Consider the following 5,622-nt stretch of genomic DNA (forward strand, 5'->3'; position numbering starts at 1 on the left):
AATCTAATTTGGGGTAAGGTCTGACTCTGGATTTGTCCACTAAAAGTACTTCGGTTAACATTTTATCCTTTGAATACAGTTTCAGAATAGTCTCTAAGCACATAAGCCTTTAACCAGAGACGAGAGTCCTGGATTTGCCATCATGTGAAGGTTGGCCTGTTGAAAGTGGTGTTTCTCCTCTCCTTTCTGTGCTGGTTGAAGAAAACTTTTTTTTTTTTTTTTTTTTTGGTCTGTCTGGAAAATCGATTCATTCAGTAAAAGACCAACAGCTAAAGCCAACTTTTTTTAAGGAAACAATGAGTGTCCTTAATATTTCAGGCTTGAACAGCATTCTGTGTGTAGTAATTTACGATCAGCTCATCTGAATGTGTACTTACAGCTTTCACATTGCTTTGAATTCTAAAGTTATTTGATCTTCGAAATCAATGGAAAAAACCTATCTGTGAAAGAAATCTATCTAGATATTTGGGCTGTAAAACACTTGGACTTCATCTATCAGGGCCACTCAGGGTCCTGCATGAGGCTGGAAGGAAATATCTGTGCCTGGGAGTGAAGGTTTGGGGCAAAGCTTCAGACAGCAGAAGAGTGAGTTCTTTAAAAATTTTTTTTACATTTATTTATTTTTGAGAGACAGAGTGAGATAGAGTGTNCCTTCAAAATCAATGGAAAAAAACCTATCTGCAAAAGAAATCTATCTAGATATTTGGGCTGTAAAACACTTGGACTTCATCTATCAGGGCCACTCAGGGTCCTGCATGAGGCTGGAGGGAAATATCTGTGCCTGGGAGTGAAGGTTTGGGGCAAAGCTTCAGACAGCAGAAGAGTGAGTTCTTTAAAAATTTTTTTTACATTTATTTATTTTTGAGAGACAGAGTGAGATAGAGTGTGAGGAGGGAGAGACAGAGAGAGGAGGAGACACAGAATCCGAAGCAGGTTCCAGGCTCTGAGCTGTCAGCACAGAGCCTGACACGGGGCTCGAACCCATGAACTGTGAGATCATGACCTGAACCAAGTTGGACACTTAGCCAACTGAGCCACCCAGGTGCCCCAGAAGAGTGAATTCTAAATGTTATAAAACAGATGCAATGATTAACCGCTACATGCAGTACTGGTATATCATACGTTAATAATTATCATTATAAAACAATAACACTGTCTGTAATCATATAAGAAGTACAAGTGTAAAATAATCTTAATGATTAAATATTCAACTGGGTTAAGCTTTCCATTTAATCCAGAGTCTTTCATATGCCCTACTGTGTGCGTTGGCCCTGGATTTCGAGGGACTAAAAAGTGTGTATGGCAGCAAAACAAATATTTGTGATGCAAGTAATTTGAGAGACAATACAAATTGGTGGGTTAATACATAAACTCATGTGTTGTATGTATGGTGTGATGTTAACAAGAAACATTTTGATTAATACTGTAAAAGCAATTTTACTATTTCATGGACAGACCTTGAAAATGAGCAGTTTCCAATCCACATATGCGTTGAATTTGAAAGAGTTGTTTTTAAATCAGTTGTTCAAAAGTTAGGAATCACGTCACTATAAAAATAAGATTTTAAGTAAAAATGAGAGCTCAGCTAGCTAGAGGGTTTTTTTGGTGTGGTTGAAATGATATGTGTTTTCTATGAGAGGCGGTTGAAATTGTATACATTTTTTATGAGAAATACTTTTCAGGTATGATACTAGCGATTACAAGAGAAAAGCAATAAAACTGAATAAGATGTTGGTTGAATTATCTAGAATGATAGTTCTTAAGGAAGCTGAAAGTTTAGTATGAAGAAAAGGCCTGTTTTGGGATTTCCAGAAAGGTTTGGGGACCTTTTCAAGAAGCTAGAGGTTGATGGTATGGGTCTGAATTATGTCACATTCGTCCCCAGTCCTTGTCTTTAAGACAATGTGTTGCCTCACTGTTCAGACCATATTTATAGTTGTGTTTTACTTAATAAATGGGATGCCAAGAAGCCAGGAGAGCAGTGAGTTAATGAAGAAGAGGGCACAGCATTTGTGAGACTACCTCTGGGGAGAAGAAAGGAGATGGTAGAGAAGGTTCAATGGCCTCTGTGAACTGGCCCCAAAGCCACTGTGGGGAATCCCACCGAAGAGGCATAAACGTCCTCAGATCCTAACAGGGGTCTCTGCTGCCACGTGTCCCTCCCCTAGCTGTGATCCTGGCACCAAAGGTTGCCAGAATTAGGACCGAGACTCTTACTGCCCTGTGGGAAGGGAGATTTAAATCACTAGGGAGAGAGCTTGGGGGTTGATGATAATTAAAGAAACAAAATCAACAAAGTCAATTATTAATTCAAGAGGAACCAATACGTGAAGTAGGGAAGGGGGTTGCAGTATATACTACATGGCTTAGCGGTCAGCGAGACATTCACGATCATAAAAGAGGAACGCTCGTGCCGGCTGGCAATTCATTGCCTTTCGGCTCCAGCTCCAGACTTCCTTGCCTGGACTGTGAAGATGGATCTGGGCCCTGTAGCTGTTTCTCCTTCGCACTTCATCAGTAGGAGGTCACTGGAGGGGCAGTGCAGGAGGAAGGGGCTTCTTTGCCCCAGTTCTAGCGCCCTCTGCTTTCCTTCTTCTTGCTCCCACTGTTTGGCCGCCAGCGACGGGAGGTTGGGGGAGACATCCAGGGTGGCGTTCGCCTCCATTAAGTTTCGGCAGTCCCTCACGGAGAGCCTCCCATCAGCTTTCCGCAACCCTCCCGCGAGCGGATTCCCAGCAAATCATGCCAGCACCACGGTGGTTGGCTTCTCAGCCTTGGCCAGCCAGCCCTCAGAGAGGTGTTTTCTTCATGGTTTTCTGCCCACCAGAACCCTGGAGCAGTATCTCCTGCTTGTCCAGCTCTGGCCTGGAGCCACTCAGTGGGCTTCTCTGCCACCCCAGCCTCAGGGAGGGCTGTTCCCTCCTCCAATAGTCTGTGCATCTCTAGGGTTTCCTTTAGAGTTCTCTTTCTCCTCTGAGATAACCTTATATTGTACTAATAATTCCCATATATTATATTCTTATACTTTCTCTCTGCAAATTACAGCATGGTTTCTATCTCCTGGGCCTTGATGATTTCAGCACGGAACACTCCTCTAACCAAAACTGATGTAATTATTTTAGGAGGAGGGGAAGTTGGAAAGTGTGTGTTGTGCGTGCATGGGGGAGAGAGATTGACAGAGACAGAGAAAAGAATTGAGTCTTTATCTTCCATAGTAGGAAGTGGATAAATAAGACCTAAAACTGAAAAAAATTGTAGCATATAGTACCAGACTGTTACTGGGAAATTTGAAAAAGGGGTCAGGAAATGGAGTGAGAGAAATTTGCTGTTTTTTATGACAGTAAGTCTTGTATTTGACTCTTTCTGATTGTAGATAACTTTGATAGGAATGAAAACTGATAAAAAGAAAATCACTGGGGCCGACACAAATAAAAAGGGAAGGAAGGAAAGGATGTTATGAAGTTTGTAGAATATCAAAGGATGTGTCATTGGGGTAATTTATTAGTTTAGTTAAACTCACAATACATGATCAAACTAATTTTTGGGCTAATTATTTAATATATATTTTTTATTTATTTAAAAAAATTTTTAATGTTTATTTATTTTTGAGAGAGAGACACACACACACACACACCGAATGTGAGTGAGGGAGGGTCAGAGAGAGAGGGAGACACAGAATCTGAAGCAGGCTCCAGGCTGTGAGATGTTAGCACAGAGCCAGACGTGGGGCTCGAAGCTACGAACCGTGAGATCATGACCTGAGCCAAAGTCGGCCACTTAACCAACTGAGCCACCCAGGAAACCCTATGTGTTTTTATTTTTAAGTAATCTCTACACCCAACTTGGGGCTTGAACTCACAACCCTGAGATCAAGAGTCACACATTTCTCTGACTGAGCCAGTTGGATGCCCCTGGCCAAACTAATCTAATGAGATGGGAAAACGGGCTTGTTTCTTCCTAAATTGCCTTTTCTCTGGAAAGAAAAGCATAGAGATTGAGGGAATGCATGCCTCTGGTCACATGCAGTTCCAGAGTGGCGCGCGGAAGAGCTCACAGAGATCTATCTATATAATGGGGNTTCAAAGGAAAACCTTATCCGCTGCCCTCTGAGGCTCTCTCCACAGCCTCCCCAGGGATCGCCCCTCACAGTCAGAGAAACAGCAGCTTAACTGGATTTCCACTGTTAATGAGCGGGCATGCATGGAAACCCCCCCCCCACACACACACATTGGCACCAATGCACAAGATCATTTGAAATACAGCATAGTGTTAATGAATTAGCAAAACAATGGAAAGCCATGAATGTTTGTAGTCTGGAAAACAAGTTGTGGCCGCTAAACAGAAATGCCGTTATTCCTGGGCAGGGTAGGAAGGCTGGCAGGTTCTTGCTCAGAATCTTGAATTGTGGCGGAGGGGAGGTCAGCGGACGAGCAGTTGGCTTGCAGTTTTGGTGCTGCCGATGGAACCAGATGTTGCTTGTGTTGAAAGGGAATGTGCTGATTCTCTAAGATACTAAAGACAAATACATATAGGTGATAGATAGCAAGGAACACTTACAGTGGCAATAATTCTAACACATATACGAAAAGGAACACGCGAGTCTAACATTCTTCTTTGTCCCTTGGTTTCCGTCTCTCTAACATGGAAATATAAACACCATTATTTCTGTGAGAATTAGAGATAATTTGTGGGCAATATTACTAGCGCAGTGTCTGGCTTATTGTAGGCATTAAATAACTGGTCATTACTGGGATGCCTGGGTGGCTCAGTCTGTTGAGCACGTGACTTTTGGTTTCGGCTCAGGTCATGATCTCACAGTGCGTGGGTTCAAGGCCTGTGTCAGACTCTGTGCTGGCAGTTCAGAGCCTGCTTGGGATTCTCTCTCTCTCTGCCCCTCCCCTGCTTGCGTTCCCCCCCTCAAAAATAAATAAACATTAACAAAAATAACTGGTGGTTACTGATATGTTCATTATGTTTAATAATATTATTATTGTTTTAATTATTATCATTAATATTTGAAGGCAGAGATGCCACCCTAAAAGGTTTTTAGGAGCCAGCCCTGGAAGGTAAATGAGGCAGTTGGGCCTCAGGGGGACTGTGGTGAAATGGAGTGTGCACATCCTTCCCAGCGGAGCAGCTCCCAGGCAGTTCCAGCAAGTTCCTGTGGCAGAAAAATGCCAGACTCCTCCTCCTCATTCTTTAAAAAAATTTTTTTGAAACATCTATTTGTTATTGAGAAACAGTCAGAGACAGAGCATGAACAGGGAAGGGGCAGAGAGAAGGGGAGACACAGAATCTGAAGCAGGCTCCAGGCTCTGAACTGTCAGCACAGAGCCTGACGTGGGGCTCAGACCCACAAATACAAGATCATGACCTGAGCTGAAGTCGGATGCCCAACCGACAGAGCCACCCAGGCGCCCCTCCTCCCCTCATCTTATCCTTGCCTCAGGAAAAGCTGGACATCAAGATTTCCATGTGAAACCCCCCAATTTTAAATAGTAATCCTGTCTGTGGAGAGGATTGGGCCCACAGGCCTTGCACACAACAAAGTGTCTTCCAGCTGGAGAACCCTGCTCTGTCTTTGGGATCCTGAGGCTGCCAGTCTTCCTCAGCATCCCCCCG

The 5,622-nt window shown here is 43.3% G+C and overlaps 1 long non-coding RNA gene across 1 annotated transcript in view; it reads right to left on the bottom strand.

The window, feature by feature from the left end:
- Positions 1-4,250: 4,250 nt before the first annotated feature.
- LOC144218316 (uncharacterized) overlaps positions 4,251-5,622 on the bottom strand; it is a 6,935-nt gene continuing 5,563 nt past the window's right edge. The window contains exon 2 of the long non-coding RNA XR_013331109.1: positions 4,251-4,512. This is a non-coding gene — a long non-coding RNA (uncharacterized LOC144218316). The remainder of the gene's footprint in view (positions 4,513-5,622) is intronic.

Source organism: Crocuta crocuta, unplaced genomic scaffold (genome assembly GCF_008692635.1).
Source record: "Crocuta crocuta isolate KB4526 unplaced genomic scaffold, BGI_CrCroc_1.0 scaffold39, whole genome shotgun sequence".
Lineage (NCBI taxonomy): Eukaryota > Metazoa > Chordata > Mammalia > Carnivora > Hyaenidae > Crocuta > Crocuta crocuta.